At 33.2% G+C, this 26,071-nt stretch overlaps 1 protein-coding gene across 22 annotated transcripts in view; it reads left to right on the plus strand.

The window, feature by feature from the left end:
- Positions 1-26,071, plus strand: part of LOC145283699 (uncharacterized) — an 88,716-nt gene that overhangs the window by 46,367 nt on the left and 16,278 nt on the right. For 8 of the 22 annotated variants that reach the window (XR_013868692.1, XR_013868700.1, XR_013868693.1 and 5 more), the window contains one exon: positions 4,107-4,322. The exons of 3 other annotated variants lie outside the window; for them this stretch is intronic. The gene's annotated coding sequence lies outside the window, so the exon portion shown is untranslated. Of the gene's footprint in view, positions 1-4,106; positions 4,324-26,071 lie in introns of those variants that run through there. 11 more of the 22 variants (XR_013868688.1, XR_013868685.1, XR_013868691.1 and 8 more) reach the window with 3 other exon arrangements.

Here is a 26,071-nt window from a genome sequence, read left to right on the forward strand (position 1 = left end):
GCCGGCTTGTAGAAGCATCTTGAAATTAAAAAAACGAAAATAAAATTCGTTTTTGCATCTTAGCGTGTTTTATTAAAACAATTTATCTATTTATTTCATATATATATATATATATATATATATATATATATATATATATATATATATACAGTGGGGAAAATAAGTGTTGGACACATCCCATTATTCTTTATTTAACACATTTTTTATGCAGCGAATGACACAAAAATTTAACAAGAAATAGTTACTCATTTAACAATAACAAATAACGTTAGAAATTGTAACCTTTTAGTGCATAACAAGAATTATATAATAAAAACGAGAATAGCCGGAAAAAAGTATTGGACACATTGTTTTAAATTATATTTTATTATTATTTTTTATAAATAATGCTGGAAATTGTTATTTGCATTTTAATTTGTTGACACTATTATACATTTTAGAAGTTTTTCGATTGTTGTAGACCATACTCTACGTCGTTGGAAAGTATTGGAACATGTTAGTCACCAGTAAGCCATCACGCGTGAAGGTTCTCAGAATGAGTAAACGTAAAGAACTCTCTTAAGTCGTCTGTGATAAGATTATTGCTGAGCACAAGAATGGAATTGGTTATCGGTGTATATATGCTCAATTCAAAATCCCTGTAAGCACGATAGGAAACCTTATTAGGAAATGGAAGGTGCATGACTCAACCCTGAACTGTCCGCGCACTGGAGATCCTCGCAAGATGTCAGATCGAGCAGTGAGAAAGATTGTACGAAAAGTTCAGCAGCAACTGAGAACCGCACGAGGTGAACTTCAGAAAGATTTGGAAGAAGCAGGGATAGTAGTAACAAAACCAACGATTAGTAATGTACTTCGACGCAACGGCCTTAAATCGCGTACACCTCGAAGGACACCATTACTAAAAAAATGTCATGTTAATGCTCGTCTGGAGTTTGCAAGAGACCACTTATTGAAAACAAATGATTACTGGAAGAATATGATCTGGTTCGATGAAACGAAAGTGGAACTTTTCGGCATTAACTCTGTACGTCGAGTATCGAGAAGAGATGGCACAGCGCACGATCCCAAGAACACCCTCCCCACTGTAAAGTTTGGTGGTGAAAATGTCATGCTCTGGAGATGCTTCTCTTCAAATGGTACTGGGCCACTTCATATTATAGATGGAAAGATGAATGCAGCCAAATATCGGGAAATTCTTGAAAATAATCTCTTGCCTGCTTCCAATGTGTTAGGTATGCGACAGGGATGGATCTTTCAACAAGATAATGATCCCAAACATACTGCTAAAATAACCTCCAATTGGTTCGTACAGAACAAAATAGATGTTCTTAAGTGGCCCAGTCAGTCCCCAGACTTAAATCCTATAGAAAATCTATGGAGAGAGCTCAAAATCATGGTCCATCAGTGAGATCCACGTAATATTCAGGATTTGAAGAAAGTATGTGTTGAAGAGTGGGCCAAAACATCGCCTGAACGTTGTCACAAATTAGTTCCGTCGTATAGAAAACGTCTCGAAGCTGTAATAGCCAATAAGGGGGTTTCAACTAAATATTAGATGAAATTGTGTTAGTGTGTCCAATACTTTTTTCCGGCTATTCTCGTTTTTATTATATAATTTTTGTTATGCATTAAAAGGTTCCAATTTCTAAAGTTATTTGTTGTTGTTAAATTAGTAACTATTTCTTGTTAAATTTTCACATCATTCGCTGCATAAAAAATGTGTTAAATAAAGAATAATGGGGTGTGTCCAACACTTATTTTCCCCACTGTATATATATATATATATATATATATATATATATATATATATATATATATATATATATATATATATATATATATATATATATATATATATATAAATTTACCTGTTATCCTGTTCTTTAAAAGATGGAATCGCCCACATTGAAAACAAGACGCAAGCAAGCAAGAAACCAAGCAAGGTCGACAGAGTTTTATAGTTATACTAGATTACCCGTGACCCGTTTGGTCAGTATTTTATATTAGATATGGAATTAATTCATGAGTGTAACACTTGTGACATAAAGAAAATAGTTTTTTGTGACATAGCAGAAACATTTCTACGAAAGTATATTAAAATGAAAAAAGAATATATATAGATTTCTATGAGCCGTTCTGTTTATAATTGGGGGGTTTTTAAAAGAAAAAAAACTTACAGTGACTGAATTATACATGATTTGCCATACTTATAGGTAAATGTGCACTGAACAGATACCATAATACTTAAAGTTAAATTCAATTTTTGATATATCTTTTAATTTTGATGCGAAAAAAATAAAAAAAAACAATTGGGACGCTGAAAACGTACACAGTAAAACAATACGTTTTTGGTCGTGTTGATTATTTATTTGTAACGCAAATTAAAAAAAACATATTTTCGGGGTTATTTATTTATGTTGGTAGTGTAGAAGAAAATGTTTGAATGTTTTTAAAGAAAGGTGTATTAAAAAATGGAGAATAAATTTTAACCAAAAGAAAGGCGGTGGGTAAATCGCCGTTGTAAAATGCTTTTATGGTTGTCAATGGGTTAAAGTAGATTTATTTGTAAGAAAATTGCATTGAAATAGCTTAAACGTAATACGGAAATGAACGATGTAAAAAAATGTAGAAAGTATTAACAAGTGTTTCTTTGGATAATTTAAAGCGAAAAAAAAATAATAATTGGGACGCTGAAAACGTACACAGCAAAATAATATGTTTTATTGTTGCATTGATTATTTATTTCTAAATATGTTGCTTTTTTATTTTGCGTTACAAAAATGTATAGTTTTACTGTGCACGTTTTCAGCATCACAATTTTTTCCGCGTTTAAATTATCCAAATAAACAATTGTTAATACTTTCTGCTTTTTTTACATCGTTCATTTCTGTATTACGTTATGAATTTATGTTTATGTACGCATGCGCAACCGGAAGTCGTAAACCAGATGTTGGGTTACAACACCTGTTATAAGGTTATTCGAGTTTTACTGTATCTGGTATCTGGTCACACGTTGTTGTGTCTTAGTTTGTTTAAATGAAACACACAAAAAAAAGACAACATGTATGTTTTTTATGCTTATGTTCTCAATATTTGTGGATACAAAATATTTTGAGGTATCCCTTTTTCTGTACAGATGTAAAGAGTTCTGATTTTCCGACTGTAGAACACATAGCAGATACATGTCCATGTGAGAAGCTGTGGGAAAAAATAGAGAAGGCTTACCGCAAAAACGTGCTCGTATCTGTTTGTCCTGTGGGCTGAAAAGGAAAAGCAAAAAGATCCAAGATGGCGACCATAATCTTTTAATAATTGTACTATACACATGTCTGTGAGCACACACTGGAAAATCTCGTAAAGTAAAAAATTTAGCCGATTTTCTTTTTGCATGAAAGTATAGTGTTTTAGCAAAACTAAATTGATAGAAAAATTTAAAAGAAAACTGTTTAAAGAATATACCCACAAAGTAAGTGGGAGACCGATGATAATTCAGAAGGAAGAAAGAAAGGAGGAAAGGATGTAAAAATGCTATAGGATAAGTTCTAAAAAACAGGAAATAGTTTGGCAAACTTTTGGTTTTTTATTCAAATAAATATCCTACACATTTTTCTTGAGAAAATATATTGCTTTCAAATGTAATTAATGAAAATACTCGTAAACATTATTTTAGCAAAATTCGGAAATCGACGTATTGATTTTCAAGTGAAATTAATAGTATCTACTGAATTGCCATGTTACAGTAATGAAACTATCAAAAACTTGCGAAAAACGATAATGTAGAAATTAATTATTAAAGAAAATAGTTTTCAAAGAAATTTCCCTTGTGTTTATGTCGCATCTCACATGACAAAACAAGCATAGCCGAAATCATTTTTTCGTTGAAATGTGGAAGACTTAAATAATTGTGACAGGACAATTAGGTAGATAACATTGTTAAAATTTGTAAAAAAATGTAAGTAGTTTTCATGTTTTTTAAAACTAAATACCAACTTTTCAGCTGTCGGATTTCTCTACAATAGTTAAGAAGCACCCTTTTTATCGGCCGACCTGTACAATGAATACTCCATATATATATATATATATATATTTTGGTACTCTTGCAGAATTTGACACGGATCCCCGAGATTTTTCGTCAATTATGGTTTGGGCTCGACTGATAGTGACTGGATTAAGCCAAGCAAATTAAGACACGCAGACAAATTTCAAAACAAACAAACCGGAAAGAAATAGAAATACAATAAATAAAAAATAACAAAAAAAAATACTGTAAATTTTACTGAATATATATATATATATATATATATATATATATATATATATATATATATATATATATATATATATATATCTGTGTCTATCTTCCTCAAGAGAAATTGCATTTATTATTATTTATTTTATTATTTTTTGGCAATTTTTTCTCAATAAATGCTGTTGCTTTTTCCAAGAAAAGATAAATTTTTTTACCATAAATTGTTGGGTGAAAATTTATTTTCAAGAAAACTTACATTTCTTGTATTTGTTTTTAAAGACAATTAGCAGAAAGATTAATGTTTTTATGAAGCATAATGGCAAATAAACTACATAACTGCTCGGGTGAATGGAAAAGTGATGCTTAATCCATAGTTTTGTTCCAGTGTGAATCATTCTGTAGTAGACTAAGGGAGAGACATGTATGTCTAAATGTTTCAATAATTTGTCCATTAACTGTTTTCAGGTCCTGAAAACTCTTTGGTCGTTTAAGTTTATGCAGAAGGATGCAGAAGAAGTAGCATCCAAAATTAGTTGGATGGACAGTGTACACTCTGCCAAATGTACAATAAGAACTGAAAACATTTAACTGACCTTCAACTCTATTCCCTTTTTGTCTACGTTTCCATTTCTTACGGGCTTTGTCCCATGTGTAGCATTTGTGTGGTCAATTATAAAAAAGAGGACATGCAAAATCATTGCCATGCAAAGTTCAAAAAAGACGTAAGAGTTGTTAACCTAGGAGCATGAAGTTTTTGTTCAACATTCCGTGGATTTTCCAGATTAAAGTAAATTCTTTGCCCATTTTCCAGGTGTACATCAAGATTCATTACCGAGAGGATACCTTTCATGAATAGGGAAGCTCAATAACCTCCAAACAGCTTTATTACTGCTAATACAGGGTGTCCCAAAAGAAGCTGACGGATTTGAAATTTAAATTCAACTGAAAATACCACTATATGATAAATATCAACTCCTTGATGGTGTAACGATTCATGATGACTTTAGTAGAGTTAATCTAGATGCTCTGAAATCTTTTCTCGTTAGTTTGATGCTTCTATTTTTCTTTTTTTATTTGATGATTATTTAACAAAACAATCAATTTTTTTAGTTTCTGATGAAAAAATTTGGCAATCAAGTCCTGCCTGTGGTGTGGTTCTTGCTCTGCAAACAAATGAAATTTGATTTCTTCCCATTTGGGATTGCATGTAAAAATGATGAATAAATCTGGTTTCCCTTACAAAAAACATGGCGTCCTATGTCAATTCATGCATATAACGTTGCCCTCCAGTAAAATTATAAGGGAGAATGACTAATTTACCAGCATTATTGATAATGAACATAAGAATCTACTCTGAGTTTTGATTGATTTTGTCTTATGTAAAGAAGTCTCTCAGTCTCCACTTTTGCACACATATCCACCAGAAATTGTAGGGAAAGCTCTCTGTATCCTGAATGCATAAAAGTCCTTGGCAGATACTTTTTTGTTGAGGCTGATCTGACCATTATCAGGGACCACCTGCATGATGTGAAAAGTATATCCATTTTGTCCTTCCCTAGAGGGAATCATAAGACCTATGAGTTATTGTTATACATTGTTTTCCCGTTCCTGTAGGGTTTAAGACAATATCTATAGTTATGTGGACTAGTAACAATATCCTTGTCATAAGATGCCTTACCAACCATTAATATGGCAACTTCATTGGTTGTATGTGCATTGCAGCAGCGTACATGCTCCCCTGCTAGTCTTCTTTCTAAAAAAATGACTACACAGAAATCTCCGCAAGATGTTTTAAAGAATGAATCAGGTGATTGCATTCACTAAACATATACTGAAGATCGCTAACAATTTGATAATCAAGGTGCTGAAAAATTTGACAGCGTCGGTTACTGTGGTCCTGATAATCACTCATAAAATAAATCTGCAAGAAATTCGGTTGTTCTTAGGTAATGGAGATATTGAACCAATCAGGTAATGGAGATATTGAACCTGGCCTTGTACTCTAAAGGTTGGCATGAAGCCTTCTTCAGCAACTATTTTGTCAGCACCAAAAAGAAGTCATTTGAAATGCACAATTATATTGCCTTATATTCTTAAGAAACAACTTTGATTGATTAGGTGTACCTCGAAGGAGGTTCCAGAGTAGTTGAGGAGGATGCTCCAAATGTGGCGATTTTACCTTTCCTCCTCAGCAACAAATTCCTTTTATTTCACTGTTTAATTTCAATGCTAGAGAAAAATTACACTGGTGAGACATAGTACTAATAGCAACAACAGGATCCGTCGCATAAGCATGGGTGGAAGAATATGAAAAAGCAGCCCCAGAATTATTAAAAAATTAATAAGTGCATACTCTTTGCCTCATAATACCATAGCTACCATCCCATCCCTGTAGAGATTCTTGTTCTCGAGTAGCAGCATTTCTTGTCATGTTCTGAAGCAATCTAAAATTGCGATTTGGTTGAGATTCTTGACTGCGAGATACAGCAGTTCTTGTTCTGTTTTCAAACTCTGGCCTCCCGAGCTTCTTGGGATTCATGCTCATGGGCTGTTGCAGTTCTTGTTCGGAATGTCTCATCTCCTGAGCTTCTTGGGATTCTGGTCTACAAGGAGCAGCATTTAATGTCTTGATTTGGAACTGTCTAGCGTCCCATTCTACTTAGGACTCTTGTTCAACTCCAGCAGCGTTGCTTGCTTGGTTAAGGAAAAGTCTACAGTCTCGTTCTTCTTGGGATTCATTTTGCAGATGAGCTGTGAATCTTTATGACAACCTTGATCTTCTGCTGATATTTTCCTTTATCCATGGCGTTGTATCTCAAACCACCTTTTGTTGTAACCTTGGTAATAAAAAGAGATTAAAATTTTAGATTAGGAGCATTAGGAAAGAAAATAAGATGTATATATAGAGTGTCTCATGAAATGCACTATGTAGTAAATAATTCAAGATGTATGTATAAATAAATTTTAAGATTAAATATATGTACTGTGTGTGTGTTTGTCTCTCTCTCTCTCTCTCTTTCTCTCTCTTTCTCTCTCTCTCTCTCTCTCTCTATATATATATATATATACACACACATATATATATAAAGCTGAGTGTGTGTGTGTGTGTGTGTGTGTGTGTGTGTGTGTGTGTGTGTGTGTGTGTGTGTGTGTGTGTGTGTGTGTGTGTGTGTGTGTGGTCACGAATAGGCTCCTATACGATGGACTATTTTAAAAAACTGATTACATATAATGATAGAAGATGTATCGAGACACAGGAATGGGTATGTTTGATCTGGCAGAATGGTGGTTCATTAAAATTGTGGGGTTTGTGTTCATGCCTGGTCCACAAAGTATGGAAATAAAAAATTTTAAAATTAAAAAAAACTTTTACAAGTGGTTTTGATATAGATGTATATAAGAATACTTTGATAAGTATGTTTTAACTTAAATAGGGATGGTATAATAAAATTGTGGGTACGGGTACTTTTGCTAGTATATATACATATATATATATATATATATATATATATATATATATATATATATATATAGAGAGAGAGAGAGAGAGAGAGAGAGAGAGAGATAGAGAGAGACAGACAGACAGACAGACAGAGATAGAGAGGGAGTTTTGTTACAATAATCGAAAAATTCGAAAAAATGAAATAGTTTCCTCAGAATTTAATGATTATTTATAATTTACCAGTTACAAAAATTTGTATTTTGTATTAAAGTAAATCTCTGTCCTGTATTTTCACAAGTCTATTGCAATTATGATAAATCAATAAATGTGTAAGGAAAACTTTCTCAAAACAAAAAACAAGAAACGCATGCATGCAAAAATATAAGGATTTTGGTACTTCTACGGTATTATCCCAGAATTTAATGTTTATGAAAAATTCTATTTTGTACGAAGATAAACGTCTATTTTGAGTTATAATTGTCTTAAAATTATTTGAATGCAGTAAATGTTTCAGAAAAAATTTCTAAAATACCACAAAACAGAACTACCAACATGCATGCAAAAATTTGTAAGGAAATTTTATCAGAAAAATACAAACTAAAAAAAATGCAAGCATTCGGAAAACTTACATTGTTTGTTTGAAATTAATATTTGTTTATCTAATCGATAAATAAATAAAATTACAATTGTAACTAACGATGAAATACACTATTTGTTGCTATCAATCCATTCCTTGATGTCTTGGGTCCTGGATATGACCTTAAACTATATCCATTGGTAAGGACCCAGCTTGCAGGCTTTGGGGAGTGTGGAGCCACCCTTTAATTGCCATTGCTCCCAGGTCCACTCTGACCCGGAGTGGTAGTACCTGTAAGGGTTCCAACTATGGGTTAAATAGAAACTGACTTGAAAACAACAAATATATTCTATTAAAACATCTTTCTTCAAAATCTTTGGATTCGGCATTAAATAACCTGAAAAGGGTTGATATGCCATAAAACAAAAACAACCAACCAACCAACCAACCAACCAACCAACTTGATGTCTTGGTTTTTGTTAAAACAATATAAAACTATATATATATATATATATATATATATATATATATATATATATAGGCATATTTCCGTATATGTAATGTAACGTGCAATTCCTGAAAAAAACGCACGCATTCGGAAACGTAAGAATTTTTGTATGAAATTAATATTTGTTTTTCTAATCGGTTTAAGAATAAAAAAAGATATATAGATATGTTTTCGTATATTTGAGTTAACGCCTGAAATTCTTATGTCTTATATCTTCTATATATATAAAAGGCAAAATGTGTGTGTGAATGTATGTATGTACGTACGTATGTATGTATGTATGTATGTATGTATGTGTGTATATATGCATGCATGCATGTATGTATGTATGTATGTCTCGCTAAAACTTTCGACACTGACAAAATTGGTATTGTTTGAAAGTTCTATCTTCCAGCTGACAACTATCCAAACATTGGCCAAAAACATTAATTTTTCCACTGTCAACTGGACCGTTTTTTACAAGGAGGGGGTCACGTTTTTTTGTTGGCATTTTTGCCACGTCATCATACTTGCTGCTGTGTTCAGTTTTTTAGGGGATTGGTTAATTTTTTTAATTCTTTTAGGGCTCCGTTGCTAAATACCATTACCATAAAATCTCTCCACACCCGGGCAACGCCGGGTACCCCCGCTAGTTATATATAAAGGAAAAACAACGTCTGAAATTCTTAGTACTTCAAAAATGAAAAAATGCACACATTCAGAAGTGTAAGAATTTTTGGCATTATTGCAGTGTACAAACAATGCTGAAATAATAACGTTAATATTTAGAAAGCCGTTCTGAACATGGAGAAGGCCCTTGTTAACTATTCTGCACTTTCACCTAAGAGTTTAATGGAAAAAATACCATAAAATTGTAATTTGACTTTGAAATCCTATATTGAATGTAATATCATAGAATAGTAAAAAAAGATATATAGGTATCTCATCGTATATTTAATTTAACGTCTGAAATTCTGATCTTTACAAGTAAGGAAAGGAGAAATTATTTCAAGCAAAGCGAAGAGCTATGTAAATAAAGGAAGTTATTTGGAAAAAAGAAACTTATCTCAAGTAAACAGGTGCATTAATTTAAGGCAAAAGTAAAAAGAATTTGAATACACTTACAATGTTATAATGTCGATTTGCACTTGTATCGATGCAGGGTGAATGAACGTAAATTTTATACAGCTTATTTGGTTTTTGAGCAAGATTAAATTTTATTTCGTTTTAATAATAATGGACAAAAGAACCTCTGTTTATGTTTGAATGATTGCTTTCGTGTCAACCATTTATGTGTTGAGATAATCTCATAACAGTGTATTAATTTTAATAAGTGGCAGACGACAATCAAACTATTTTGGTGGATTTTCCTTAGTCGAGGATTCAAAGATAAATACATGCTTTTTTGTTTTTGTTTTTGTTGCTATGAAAATCATATTCACAGAAATTAATTAGTCTACTGTAAGCAAAGTGTCGAAGGTAACTGGGTGCATGTATTTTTAATGTAGATGTAAAATATAAAGTACATGAGACATTTTATCTAATTAAGTATAATTTTTTTAGAAATAAAATTGTATTGTATGTTGTCATAATGTTCTGTGTAACAAAACTCTATCAGAAAAATTAAAATAAAAACGCACGCATTCGGAAAAATGTGCATCCTTTGTTTGTAATTAATATTTGTTTATATAATCAATAAACGAATAACAAATATATACAGGCGCTAAAAAGAAAGTCCGCACTTGTAATTTTTTCAAAAACTGCAAATTTAATTTAAGCCGAATTTTTTGTAACTGTTTAAACAACCTATACCTCATGTGATTGGCCTTTTATTCTTCTGTAATTTTACCTGTTCATATTTGACTTTTAATTGAAACATTCTAGTGTTCTCGTCAATTTAAAAAATAATTTCAAATTGAGAAGAAAAAAGAAAGTCTGCACAATGGAAAATTGTTGTTTAAATGTAACTTTAGAACATTAATGCAACACAAATACAACAGGAATACAATGAACTACTTAATATTTAGTAGCATAGACTTTCTGCAATTTGACAGCCTACAATCTTTTGGTAATTCCTTGAATTAGACTGCAGCAATGCTCCGGGGAAGGGCATCCCACTTTTCTTTAATTTTGTCCAAAGTTCTTTGAAATTTTATCATTGCGTAGCTGTTGCTTGATGTAATGCCATATGTTTTCGATAGGATTGAGGTCTGGAGATTGTGCAGGCCAATCCAAACACGGAATATCATGCTCTTCCAGGAACCTCTTGACATTGCCAGCTGTGTGAATGGGAGCAATATCCTGCATGAAGATGGGACTATCATCCAAATTCCAACCAAAGTAGGGTAGAAAATGCTCAGTCAACATATTAATGTACTTGGTCGAATTAATTCGACATTGCAAGCGAACTATAGGCCCTGGACCATTGGTACTAATAATGCCCTACATCAAAACTGAACCTCCCTCAACCTTGCAGTGTTGAAACTGAGCACCTAGGATTAAATTCTTAGTCTTTTCTCCAACAGACGTACTACCTACTATCACTGCCTTGCCTATTAAACTTGCTTTCGTCGCTAAAAAGCACTTTTGAAGAGTCATGATTTTCATTGCATCTGACGAAGTCCAGACGGCGCTTTCTGTTCTTTACAGAAATCATTGGTTTGTGTCTTGCAACATATCCTCGCAAATTAAATTCCTTTAATCTCTTCTTGGCAATAGAAAGAGAGCACTTTTTAACAAGATTACACTGTTGTTGGATTTGCAGAGCCATTTCAAATCTGTTTCTTAAGCTATAGATCTTGATAGCATTGTCTTCCCTGTCAGAAGTAACTCTAGTACGACCAGATTTAGGGGCATCATGAACACTGCTGGTGTTTTGGTGCTTTTGCGCAGTCTTTCGTACCGTTTTCTCATCACATTTCAATCTGCAGCCGATTTTTCAATTTGATAACCCAGAAAGGTGGAGATTCATGAGCTCCTGACGATCACTAAGAGAAAGATCTCTAAACTGCTGAAATATCCCTATAAATATCAGCTCAGATACAATACCAAGTGTTTGTGCCAATTTATTAACCAATCTACACAATTCATTATGGGACCAGAAAAAACAACAGTGCTTATTCGGGTATACTGGTACTTGTCCATTCTGGGATTAATATATTTGGATGAAGACTACACCTGTACACTGATCACTGACATCAGTATAGAGAATCATGGGCTTGTTTAGGTCAGGGTAAGTTATCAGAGACATTACCATCAATTGCTCCTTGAGACTATCAAAACTCTTTAACAATCAACCGTCCATCTTAAACATACATATTTTGAAACAAATCTATCAGAACCCTTGCTAAACTGCAAACGGCAAAAACCTACTTATAATAAACCATGTTTTTTTTTTTATATAAATCCTCTTTTACTGTCTACTTTGTCTAGATCTGGTTTAATATCTTCCTTTTTTAATAATGAATCCAAAACACTTAGTCTCATTCTTTAATCTATTCAACCTCAAGCTATGGTTTTTCAATTAGTTCTATAAGTGTCCAAAAAATGCTTCCTAGAGGTTTTTGAAAAAATAGTCAATAAGTCTTGTGTCTATCGAATAAAACACAAGGATTTTAGGAAAATGTTTACTTTATTCATCCACATAGTTTCCTTCTGGAGTGATGTACTGATTCCAATACTTCTGTAATAATTCGATGATGATTTTGCAGAACGACTTGACTTTAGGTTCAAAATATGTGAGTCTACAATATTACTTCTTCATTGGAGTGAAAATTCTTTCCATGGACGATTATTTTGAGGTGTGAAAACAGCTAGTAGTTGCTGAAGGCCATATCTAGAGAATCCGGGCATTGCAGAAGTGCAATTTATGAAGTTTTGCCATCGTTCTGATCAACTTATAATATTGTGCATTATCTTTGTGTAAAAAAACTTTTTTATTCTAAATTCATGGCCGTATTGGCCGATTTCTTCCTCAATCGGACCAATAATGCAATATAATATTCGCTATTGATGGTTCTTCCTGTACTCCTCCTCCTCCTCCTCTTTGTTATGGGCACGATTTTGGATATTATGAGGTTTTGGTTGGTCACTTGGTACCTGCTTACAAAAAGGTTTCCATTCTGATGAAGACCACAGATGTCAAAGGGTCCAGATCTGTCAAATTACCACTCGCCCCCCCCCCCAAGTTGTCAAAGATCAAAAGCGAAATCGTTGGTCAGCAGAGTTGCACCACTAAGGAGCAAAGATCACTTCTAAAAGCACAAAAAAAATATTCAACGGCTATTCTTTTTTGTGTAAAAAAATGTTATTTTGAGTAAAAGTTACAATGTTACGCTTGTATAGAAAAAGAAAAAACTTTTAAATGCATTTTTTACTTAAAATGGTTTTGGACTGGCTTGATTCTCAAGTTCGGGGCGATTTTAGATTGACGAAGCCTAAATCTAGGATCTGTCTCCTTGTGACGTGGATTTAGTGAGCAATCAGAATGGAGTCTATCAAGTATATTATGCTTCACATTATATTAAGATTCAAGCTGTTTCTGTTCTTCTAGAACTTGATTAACAATCGTCAACTTATTACAATGTCATAAGTTTTTAGTAGCATTTTCATTTTTCAATCTGTAGGAATTCTCCTTTCTGACTACCATGGTCAACGGATTTTCTACTTCTAACTGTCACATCGATTGGTGCAGATATATACCTTTCTTTCTTTTTTTCATTCATTTTCTAACTCTTATTCCGACTGGGAGGATGTTTAATTCTACCTCCCCCCGCATCAGGTCTATCGTCACATGAACAATGCACTTGAAGTCTGAGATATGGCAGTTATCATTGTCTGATCACCTAAGATAACTCGTGCCAGGTACGAAGCCAGCTGGCCTATTTATCATAAGAATTTTCTATGTCATAAGAATTTTCTATGTCATAAGATAAGAAAAACAATTATTTTCTCATCTCACCAGATTTTCTAATTAAATTGAAAGTTTTCTCTTTTGCAGGAAAAAACAGGTTTCACATTAACCCTTTTCAATTTCCACATCAACCGTTTTCAATTTTTACATCAACCCTTTTAAACCAGGTTTCACATCAACCCTTTTAAACCAGGTTTCACATCAACCCTTTTAAACTAGATTTCACATCAACCCTTTTAAACTAGATTTCACATCAACCCTTTTAAACTAGATTTCACATCAACCCTTTTAAACTAGGTTTCACATCAACCCTTTTAAACTAGATTTCACATCAACCCTTTTAAACTAGGTTTCACATCAACCCTTTTAAACTAGATTTCACATCAACCCTTTTAAACTAGGTTTCACATCAACCCTTTTAAACTAGATTTCACATCAACCCTTTTAAACTAGGTTTCACATCAACCCTTTTAAACTAGATTTCACATCAACCCTTTTAAACTAGGTTTCACATCAACCCTTTTAAACTAGATTTCACATCAACCCTTTTAAACTAGGTTTCACATCAACCCTTTTAAACTAGATTTCACATCAACCCTTTTAAACTAGGTTTCACATCAACCCTTTTAAACTAGATTTCACATCAACCCTTTTAAACTAGGTTTCACATCAACCCTTTTAAACTAGATTTCACATCAACCCTTTTCAACTAGATTTCACATCAACCCTTTTAAACTAGGTTTCACATCAACCCTTTTAAACCAGGTTTCACATCAACCCTTTTAAACCAGGTTTCACATCAACCCTTTTAAACCAGGTTTCTCATCAACCCTTTTAAACTAGATTTCACATCAACCCTTTTAAACTAGGTTTCACATCAACCCTTTTAAACCAGGTTTCACATCAACCCTTTTAGACTAGATTTCACATCAACCCTTTTCAACTAGATTTCACATCAACCCTTTTAAACTAGATTTCACATCAACCCTTTTAAACAAGGTTTCCCATCAACCCTTTTAAACTAGGTTTCACATCAACCCTTTTAAACCAGGTTTCACATCAACCCTTTTAAACTAGATTTCACATCAACCCTTTTAAACTAGGTTTCACATCAACACTTTTAAACTAGATTTCACATCAACCCTTTTAAACTAGGTTTCACATCAACACTTTTAAACCAGGTTTCAAATCAACCCTTTTAAACTAGATTTCACATCAACCCTTTTAAACTAGATTTAACATCAACCCTTTTAAACCAGGTTTCACATCAACCCTTTTAAACTAGATTTCACATCAACCCTTTTAAACTAGATTTCACATCAACCCTTTTAAACTAGGTTTCACATCAACCCTTTTAAACCAGGTTTCACATCAACCCTTTTAAACTAGATTTCACATCAACCCTTTTAAACTAGATTTCACATCAACCCTTTTAAACCAGGTTTCACATCAACCCTTTTCAACTAGATTTCACATCAACCCTTTAAAACTAGATTTCACATCAACCCTTTTAAACCAGGTTTCACATCAACCCTTTTAAACTAGATTTCACATCAACCCTTTTAAACTAGGTTTAACATCAACCCTTTTAAACCAGGTTTCACATCAAACCCTTTTAAACTAGATTTCACATCAACCCTTTTAAACTAGATTTCACATCAACCCTTTTAAACCAGGTTTCACATCAACCCTTTTAAACTAGATTTCACATCAACACTTTTAAACTAGATTTCACATCAACCCTTTTAAACCAGGTTTCACATCAACCCTTTTAAACTAGATTTCACATCAACCCTTTTAAACTAGATTTCACATCAACCCTTTTAAACTAGATTTCACATCAACCCTTTTAAACCAGGTTTCACATCAACCCTTTTAAACTAGATTTCACATCAACCCTTTTAAACTAGGTTTCACATCAACGCTTTTAAACCAGGTTTCACATCAAACCCTTTTAAAGTAGATTTCACATCAACCCTTTTAAACTAGATTTCGCATCAACCCTTTTAAACTAGGTTTCACATCAACCCTTTTAAACTAGATTTCACATCAACCCTTTTAAACTAGGTTTCACATCAACCCTTTTAAACCAGGTTTCACATCAACCCTTTTAAACTAGATTTCACATCAACCCTTTTAAGCCACGTTTCACATCAACCCTTTTAAACCAGGTTTAACATCAACCCTTTTAAACCAGGTTTCTTATCAACCCTTTTAAACTAGATTTCACATCAACACTTTTAAACTAGATTTCACATCAAGCCTTTAAAACCAGGTTTCACATTAACCCTTTTAAACTAGATTTCACATCAACCCTTTTAAACTAGATTTCACATCAACCCTTTTAAACCAGGTTTCACATCAACCCTTTTAAACTAGATTTCACATCAACCCTTTTAAACTAGGTTTCACATCAACCCTTTTAAACCAGGTTTCACATCAACCCTTTTAAACTAGATTTCACATCAACCCTTTTAAACTAGATTTCACATCAACCCTTTTAAACTAGGTTTCACATCAACCCTTTTAAACTAGGTTTCACATCAACCCTTTTAAACCAGGTTTCACATCAACCCTTTTAAACTAGATTTCACATCAACCCTTTTAAACTAGATTTCACATCAACCCTTTTAAACCAGGTTTCACATCAACCGTTTTAAACTAGATTTCACATCAACCCTTTTAAACTAGATTTCACAACAACCCTTTTAAACCAGGTTTCACATCAACCCTTTTAAACTAGATTTCACAACAACCCTTTTAAACTAGGTTTCACATCAACCCTTTTAAACCAGGTTTCACATCAACCCTTTTAAACTAGATTTCACATCAACCCTTTTAAACTAGGTTTCACATCAACCGTTTTAAACTAGATTTCACATCAACCCTTTTAAACTAGATTTCACAACAACCCTTTTAAACCAGGTTTCACATCAACCCTGTTAAACTAGATTTCACAACAACCCTTTTAAACTAGGTTTCACATCAACCCTTTTAAACCAGGTTTCACATCAACCCTTTTAAACTAGATTTCACATCAACCCTTTTAAACTAGATTTCACATCAACCCTTTTAAACCAGGTTTCACATCAACCCTTTTAAACTAGATTTCACATCAACCCTTTTAAACTAGATTTCACAACAACCCTTTTAAACCAGGTTTCACATCAACCCTTTTAAACTAGATTTCACAACAACCCTTTTAAACTAGGTTTCACATCAACCCTTTTAAACCAGGTTTCAAATCAACCCTTTTAAACTAGATTTCACATCAACCCTTTTAAACTAGGTTTCACATCAACCCTTTTAAACCAGGTTTCACATCAACCCTTTTAAACTAGATTTCACATCAACCCTTTTAAACTAGATTTCACATCAACCCTTTTAAACCAGGTTTCACATCAACCCTTTTAAACTAGATTTCACATCAACCCTTTTAAACTAGATTTCACATCAACCCTTTTAAACTAGATTTCACATCAACCCTTTTAAACCAGGTTTCACATCAACCCTTTTAAACTAGATTTCACATCAACACTTTTAAACTAGATTTCACATCAACCCTTTTAAACTAGATTTCACATCAACCCTTTTAAACCAGGTTTCACATCAACCCTTTTAAACTAGATTTCACATCAACCCTTTTAAACTAGGTTTCACATCAACGCTTTTAAACCAGGTTTCACATCAAACCCTTTAAAACTAGATTTCACATCAACCCTTTTAAACTAGATTTCGCATCAACCCTTTTAAACTAGGTTTCACATCAACCCTTTTAAACTAGATTTCACATCAACCCTTTTAAACTAGGTTTCACATCAACCCTTTTAAACCAGGTTTCACATCAACCCTTTTAAACTAGATTTCACATCAACCCTTTTAAACCACGTTTCACATCAACCCTTTTAAACCAGGTTTCACATCAACCCTTTTAAACCAGGTTTCTTATCAACCCTTTTAAACTAGATTTCACATCAACACTTTTAAACTAGATTTCACATCAAGCCTTTAAAACCAGGTTTCACATTAACCCTTTTAAACTAGATTTCACATCAACCCTTTTAAACTAGATTTCACATCAACCCTTTTAAACCAGGTTTCACATCAACCCTTTTAAACTAGATTTCACATCAACCCTTTTAAACTAGGTTTCACATCAACCCTTTTAAACCAGGTTTCACATCAACCCTTTTAAACTAGATTTCACATCAACCCTTTCTAACTAGATTTCACATCAACCCTTTTAAACTAGGTTTCACATCAACCCTTTTAAACTAGGTTTCACATCAACCCTTTTAAACCAGGTTTCACATCAACCCTTTTAAACTAGATTTCACATCAACCCTTTTAAACTAGATTTCACATCAACCCTTTTAAACCAGGTTTCACATCAACCGTTTTAAACTAGATTTCACATCAACCCTTTTAAACTAGATTTCACAACAACCCTTTTAAACCAGGTTTCACATCAACCCTTTTAAACTAGATTTCACAACAACCCTTTTAAACTAGGTTTCACATCAACCCTTTTAAACCAGGTTTCACATCAACCCTTTTAAACTAGATTTCACATCAACCCTTTTAAACTAGGTTTCACATCAACCGTTTTAAACTAGATTTCACATCAACCCTTTTAAACTAGATTTCACAACAACCCTTTTAAACCAGGTTTCACATCAACCCTGTTAAACTAGATTTCACAACAACCCTTTTAAACTAGGTTTCACATCAACCCTTTTAAACCAGGTTTCACATCAACCCTTTTAAACTAGATTTCACATCAACCCTTTTAAACTAGATTTCACATCAACCCTTTTAAACCAGGTTTCACATCAACCCTTTTAAACTAGATTTCACATCAACCCTTTTAAACTAGATTTCACAACAACCCTTTTAAACCAGGTTTCACATCAACCCTTTTAAACTAGATTTCACAACAACCCTTTTAAACTAGGTTTCACATCAACCCTTTTAAACCAGGTTTCAAATCAACCCTTTTAAACTAGATTTCACATCAACCCTTTTAAACTAGGTTTCACATCAACCCTTTTAAACCAGGTTTCACATCAACCCTTTTAAACTAGATTTCACATCAACCCTTTTAAACTAGATTTCACATCAACCCTTTTAAACCAGGTTTCACATCAACCCTTTTAAACTAGATTTCACATCAACCCTTTTAAACTAGATTTCACATCAACCCTTTTAAACTAGATTTCACATCAACCCTTTTAAACCAGGTTTCACATCAACCCTTTTAAACTAGATTTCACATCAACACTTTTAAACTAGATTTCACATCAACCCTTTTAAACCAGGTTTCACATCAACCCTTTTAAACTAGATTTCACATCAACCCTTTTAAACTAGATTTCACATCAACCCTTTTAAACTAGATTTCACATCAACCCTTTTAAACCAGGTTTCACATCAACCCTTTTAAACTAGATTTCACATCAACCCTTTTAAACTAGGTTTCACATCAACGCTTTTAAACCAGGTTTCACATCAAACCCTTTTAAACTAGATTTCACATCAACCCTTTTAAACTAGATTTCGCATCAACCCTTTTAAACTAGGTTTCACATCAACCCTTTTAAACTAGATTTCACATCAACCCTTTTAAACTAGGTTTCACATCAACCCTTTTAAACCAGGTTTCACATCAACCCTTTTAAACTAGATTTCACATCAACCCTTTTAAACCACGTTTCACATCAACCCTTTTAAACCAGGTTTCACATCAACCCTTTTAAACCAGGTTTCTTATCAACCCTTTTAAACTAGATTTCACATCAACACTTTTAAACTAGATTTCACATCAAGCCTTTAAAACCAGGTTTCACATTAACCCTTTTAAACTAGGTTTCACATCAACCCTTTTAAACCAGGTTTCACATCAACCCTTTTAAACTAGGTTTCACATCAACCCTTTTAAACTAGATTTCACATCAACCCTTTTAAACCAGGTTTCACATCAACCGTTTTAAACTAGATTTCACATCAACCCTTTTAAACTAGATTTCACAACAACCCTTTTAAACCAGGTTTCACATCAACCCTTTTAAACTAGATTTCACAACAACCCTTTTAAACTAGGTTTCACATTAACCCTTTTAAACCAGGTTTCACATCAACCCTTTTAAACTAGATTTCACATCAACCCTTTTAAACTAGGTTTCACATCAACCGTTTTAAACTAGATTTCACATCAACCCTTTTAAACTAGATTTCACAACAACCCTTTTAAACCAGGTTTCACATCAACCCTTTTAAACTAGATTTCACAACAACCCTTTTAAACTAGGTTTCACATCAACCCTTTTAAACCAGGTTTCAAATCAACCCTTTTAAACTAGATTTCACATCAACCCTTTTAAACTAGGTTTCACATCAACCCTTTTAAACCAGGTTTCTCATCAACCCTTTTAAACTAGATTTCACATCAACCCTTTTAAACTAGATTTCACATCAACACTTTTAAACCAGGTTTCACATCAACCCTTTTAAACTAGATTTCACATCAAGACTTTCAAACTAGATTTCACATCAACACTTTTAAACCAGGTTTCTCATCAACCCTTTTAAACTAGATTTCACATCAAGACTTTCAAACTAGATTTCACATCAACACTTTTAAACCAGGTTCATATCAACCCTTTTAAACTCGATTTCACATCAAGACTTTCAAACTAGATTTCACATCAACACTTTTAAACCAGGTTTCACATCAACCCTTTTAAACTAGATTTCACATCAACCCTTTTAAACTAGGTTTCACATCAACGCTTTTAAACCAGGTTTCACATCAAACCCTTTTAAACTAGATTTCACATCAACCCTTTTAAACTAGATTTCGCATCAACCCTTTTAAACTAGGTTTCACATCAACCCTTTTAAACTAGATTTCACATCAACCCTTTTAAACCAGGTTTCACATCAACCCTTTTAAACCAGGTTTCACATCAACCCTTTTAAACTAGATTTCACATCAACCCATTTAAACCACGTTTCACATCAACCCTTTTAAACCAGGTTTCACATCAACCCTTTTAAACCAGGTTTCTTATCAACCCTTTTAAACTAGATTTCACATCAACACTTTTAAACTAGATTTCACATCAACCCTTTAAAACCAGGTTTCACATTAACCCTTTTAAACAAGATTTCACATCAACCCTTTTAAACTAGATTTCACATCAACCCTTTTAAACCAGGTTTCACATCAACCCTTTTAAACTAGATTTCACATCAACCCTTTTAAACTAGGTTTCACATCAACCCTTTTAAACCAGGTTTCACATCAACCCTTTTAAATTAGATTTCACATCAACCCTTTTAAACTAGATTTCACATCAACCCTTTTAAACTAGGTTTCACATCAACCCTTTTAAACTAGGTTTCACATCAACCCTTTTAAACCAGGTGTCACATCAACCCTTTTAAACTAGATTTCACATCAACCCTTTTAAACTAGATTTCACATCAACCCTTTTAAACCAGGGTTCACATCAACCGTTTTAAACTAGATTTCACATCAACCCTTTTAAACTAGATTTCACAACAACCCTTTTAAACTAGGTTTCACATCAACCCTTTTAAACCAGGTTTCACATCAACCCTTTTAAACTAGATTTCACATCAACCCTTTTAAACTAGGTTTCACATCAACCGTTTTAAACTAGATTTCACATCAACCCTTTTAAACTAGATTTCACAACAACCCTTTTAAACCAGGTTTCACATCAACCCTGTTAAACTAGATTTCACAACAACCCTTTTAAACTAGGTTTCACATCAACCCTTTTAAACCAGGTTTCACATCAACCCTTTTAAACTAGATTTCACATCAACCCTTTTAAACTAGATTTCACATCAACCCTTTTAAACCAGGTTTCACATCAACCGTTTTAAACTAGATTTCACATCAACCCTTTTAAACTAGATTTCACAACAACCCTTTTAAACCAGGTTTCACATCAACCCTTTTAAACTAGATTTCACAACAACCCTTTTAAACTAGGTTTCACATCAACCCTTTTAAACCAGGTTTCAAATCAACCCTTTTAAACTAGATTTCACATCAACCCTTTTAAACTAGGTTTCACATCAACCCTTTTAAACCAGGTTTCTCATCAACCCTTTTAAACTAGATTTCACATCAACCCTTTTAAACTAGATTTCACATCAACACTTTTAAACCAGGTTTCACATCAACCCTTTTAAACTAGATTTCACATCAAGACTTTCAAACTAGATTTCACATCAACACTTTTAAACCAGGTTTCTCATCAACCCTTTTAAACTAGATTTCACATCAAGACTTTCAAACTAGATTTCACATCAACACTTTTAAACCAGGTTCATATCAACCCTTTTAAACTCGATTTCACATCAAGACTTTCAAACTAGATTTCACATCAACACTTTTAAACCAGGTTTCACATCAACCCTTTTAAACTAGATTTCACATCAACCCTTTTAAACTAGGTTTCACATCAACGCTTTTAAACCAGGTTTCACATCAAACCCTTTTAAACTAGATTTCACATCAACCCTTTTAAACTAGATTTCGCATCAACCCTTTTAAACTAGGTTTCACATCAACCCTTTTAAACTAGATTTCACATCAACCCTTTTAAACCAGGTTTCACATCAACCCTTTTAAATCAGGTTTCACATCAACCCTTTTAAACTAGATTTCACATCAACCCATTTAAACCACGTTTCACATCAACCCTTTTAAACCAGGTTTCACATCAACCCTTTTAAACCAGGTTTCTTATCAACCCTTTTAAACTAGATTTCACATCAACACTTTTAAACTAGATTTCACATCAACCCTTTAAAACCAGGTTTCACATTAACCCTTTTAAACAAGATTTCACATCAACCCTTTTAAACTAGATTTCACATCAACCCTTTTAAACCAGGTTTCACATCAACCCTTTTAAACTAGATTTCACATCAACCCTTTTAAACTAGGTTTCACATCAACCCTTTTAAACCAGGTTTCACATCAACCCTTTTAAATTAGATTTCACATCAACCCTTTTAAACTAGATTTCACATCAACCCTTTTAAACTAGGTTTCACATCAACCCTTTTAAACTAGGTTTCACATCAACCCTTTTAAACCAGGTGTCACATCAACCCTTTTAAACTAGATTTCACATCAACCCTTTTAAACTAGATTTCACATCAACCCTTTTAAACCAGGGTTCACATCAACCGTTTTAAACTAGATTTCACATCAACCCTTTTAAACTAGATTTCACAACAACCCTTTTAAACTAGGTTTCACATCAACCCTTTTAAACCAGGTTTCACATCAACCCTTTTAAACTAGATTTCACATCAACCCTTTTAAACTAGGTTTCACATCAACCGTTTTAAACTAGATTTCACATCAACCCTTTTAAACTAGATTTCACAACAACCCTTTTAAACCAGGTTTCACATCAACCCTGTTAAACTAGATTTCACAACAACCCTTTTAAACTAGGTTTCACATCAACCCTTTTAAACCAGGTTTCACATCAACCCTTTTAAACTAGATTTCACATCAACCCTTTTAAACTAGATTTCACATCAACCCTTTTAAACCAGGTTTCACATCAACCGTTTTAAACTAGATTTCACATCAACCCTTTTAAACTAGATTTCACAACAACCCTTTTAAACCAGGTTTCACATCAACCCTTTTAAACTAGATTTCACAACAACCCTTTTAAACTAGGTTTCACATCAACCCTTTTAAACCAGGTTTCACATCAACCCTTTTAAACTAGATTTCACATCAACCCTTTTAAACTAGGTTTCACATCAACCGTTTTAAACTAGATTTCACATCAACCCTTTTAAACTAGATTTCACAACAACCCTTTTAAACCAGGTTTCACATCAACCCTGTTAAACTAGATTTCACAACAACCCTTTTAAACTAGATTTCATATCAACACTTTTAAACCAGGTTTCACATCAACCCTTTTAAACTAGATTTCACATCAAGACTTTCAAACTAGATTTCACATCAACATTTTTAAACCAGGTTTCTCATCAACCCTTTTAAACTAGATTTCACATCAAGACTTTCAAACTAGATTTCACATCAACACTTTTAAACCAGGTTCATATCAACCCTTTTAAACTCGATTTCACATCAAGACTTTCAAACTAGATTTCACATCAACACTTTAAACCAGGTTTCACATCAACCCTTTTAAACTAGATTTCACATCAACCCTTTTAAACTAGGTTTCACATCAACGCTTTTAAACCAGGTTTCACATCAAACCCTTTTAAACTAGATTTCACATCAACCCTTTTAAACTAGATTTCGCATCAACCCTTTTAAACTAGGTTTCACATCAACCCTTTTAAACTAGATTTCACATCAACCCTTTTAAACCAGGTTTCACATCAACCCTTTTAAACCAGGTTTCACATCAACCCTTTTAAACTAGATTTCACATCAACCCATTTAAACCACGTTTCACATCAACCCTTTTAAACCAGGTTTCACATCAACCCTTTTAAACCAGGTTTCTTATCAACCCTTTTAAACTAGATTTCACATCAACACTTTTAAACTAGATTTCACATCAACCCTTTAAAACCAGGTTTCACATTAACCCTTTTAAACTAGATTTCACATCAACCCTTTTAAACTAGATTTCACATCAACCCTTTTAAACCAGGTTTCACATCAACCGTTTTAAACTAGATTTCACATCAACCCTTTTAAACTAGGTTTCACATCAACCCTTTTAAACCAGGTTTCACATCAACCGTTTTAAACTAGATTTCACATCAACCCTTTTAAACTAGATTTCACAACAACCCTTTTAAACCAGGTTTCACATCAACCCTTTTAAACTAGATTTCACAACAACCCTTTTAAACTAGGTTTCACATCAACCCTTTTAAACCAGGTTTCACATCAACCCTTTTAAACTAGATTTCACATCAACCCTTTTAAACTAGGTTTCACATCAACCGTTTTAAACTAGATTTCACATCAACCCTTTTAAACTAGATTTCACAACAACCCTTTTAAACCAGGTTTCACATCAACCCTGTTAAACTAGATTTCACAACAACCCTTTTAAACTAGGTTTCACATCAACCCTTTTAAACCAGGTTTCACATCAACCCTTTTAAACTAGATTTCACATCAACCCTTTTAAACTAGATTTCACATCAACCCTTTTAAACCAGGTTTCACATCAACCGTTTTAAACTAGATTTCACATCAACCCTTTTAAACTAGATTTCACAACAACCCTTTTAAACTAGGTTTCACATCAACCCTTTTAAACCAGGTTTCACATCAACCTTTTAAACTAGATTTCACATCAACCCTTTTAAACCACGTTTCACATCAACCCTTTTAAACCAGGTTTCACATCAACCCTTTTAAACCAGGTTTCTTATCAACCCTTTTAAACTAGATTTCACATCAACACTTTTAAACTAGATTTCACATCAAGCCTTTAAAACCAGGTTTCACATTAACCCTTTTAAACTAGATTTCACATCAACCCTTTTAAACTAGATTTCACATCAACCCTTTTAAACCAGGTTTCACATCAACCCTTTTAAACTAGATATCACATCAACCCTTTTAAACTAGGTTTCACATCAACCCTTTTAAACCAGGTTTCACATCAACCCTTTTAAACTAGATTTCACATCAACCCTTTTAAACTAGATTTCACATCAACCCTTTTAAACTAGGTTTCACATCAACCCTTTTAAACTAGGTTTCACATCAACCCTTTTAAACCAGGTTTCACATCAACCCTTTTAAACTAGATTTCACATCAACCCTTTTAAACTAGATTTCACATCAACCCTTTTAAACCAGGTTTCACATCAACCGTTTTAAACTAGATTTCACATCAACCCTTTTAAACTAGATTTCACAACAACCCTTTTAAACCAGGTTTCACATCAACCCTTTTAAACTAGATTTCACAACAACCCTTTTAAACTAGGTTTCACATCAACCCTTTTAAACCAGGTTTCACATCAACCCTTTTAAACTAGATTTCACATCAACCCTTTTAAACTAGGTTTCACATCAACCGTTTTAAACTAGATTTCACATCAACCCTTTTAAACTAGATTTCACAACAACCCTTTTAAACCAGGTTTCACATCAACCCTGTTAAACTAGATTTCACAACAACCCTTTTAAACTAGGTTTCACATCAACCCTTTTAAACCAGGTTTCACATCAACCCTTTTAAACTAGATTTCACATCAACCCTTTTAAACTAGATTTCACATCAACACTTTTAAACCAGGTTTCACATCAACCCTTTTAAACTAGATTTCACATCAAGACTTTCAAACTAGATTTCACATCAACACTTTTAAACCAGGTTTCTCATCAA

The sequence above is a fragment of the Euprymna scolopes genome, chromosome 8 (genome assembly GCF_053919585.1).
Source record: "Euprymna scolopes isolate OS-2025 chromosome 8, ASM5391958v1, whole genome shotgun sequence".
Taxonomy (NCBI): Eukaryota; Metazoa; Mollusca; class Cephalopoda; order Sepiida; family Sepiolidae; genus Euprymna; species Euprymna scolopes.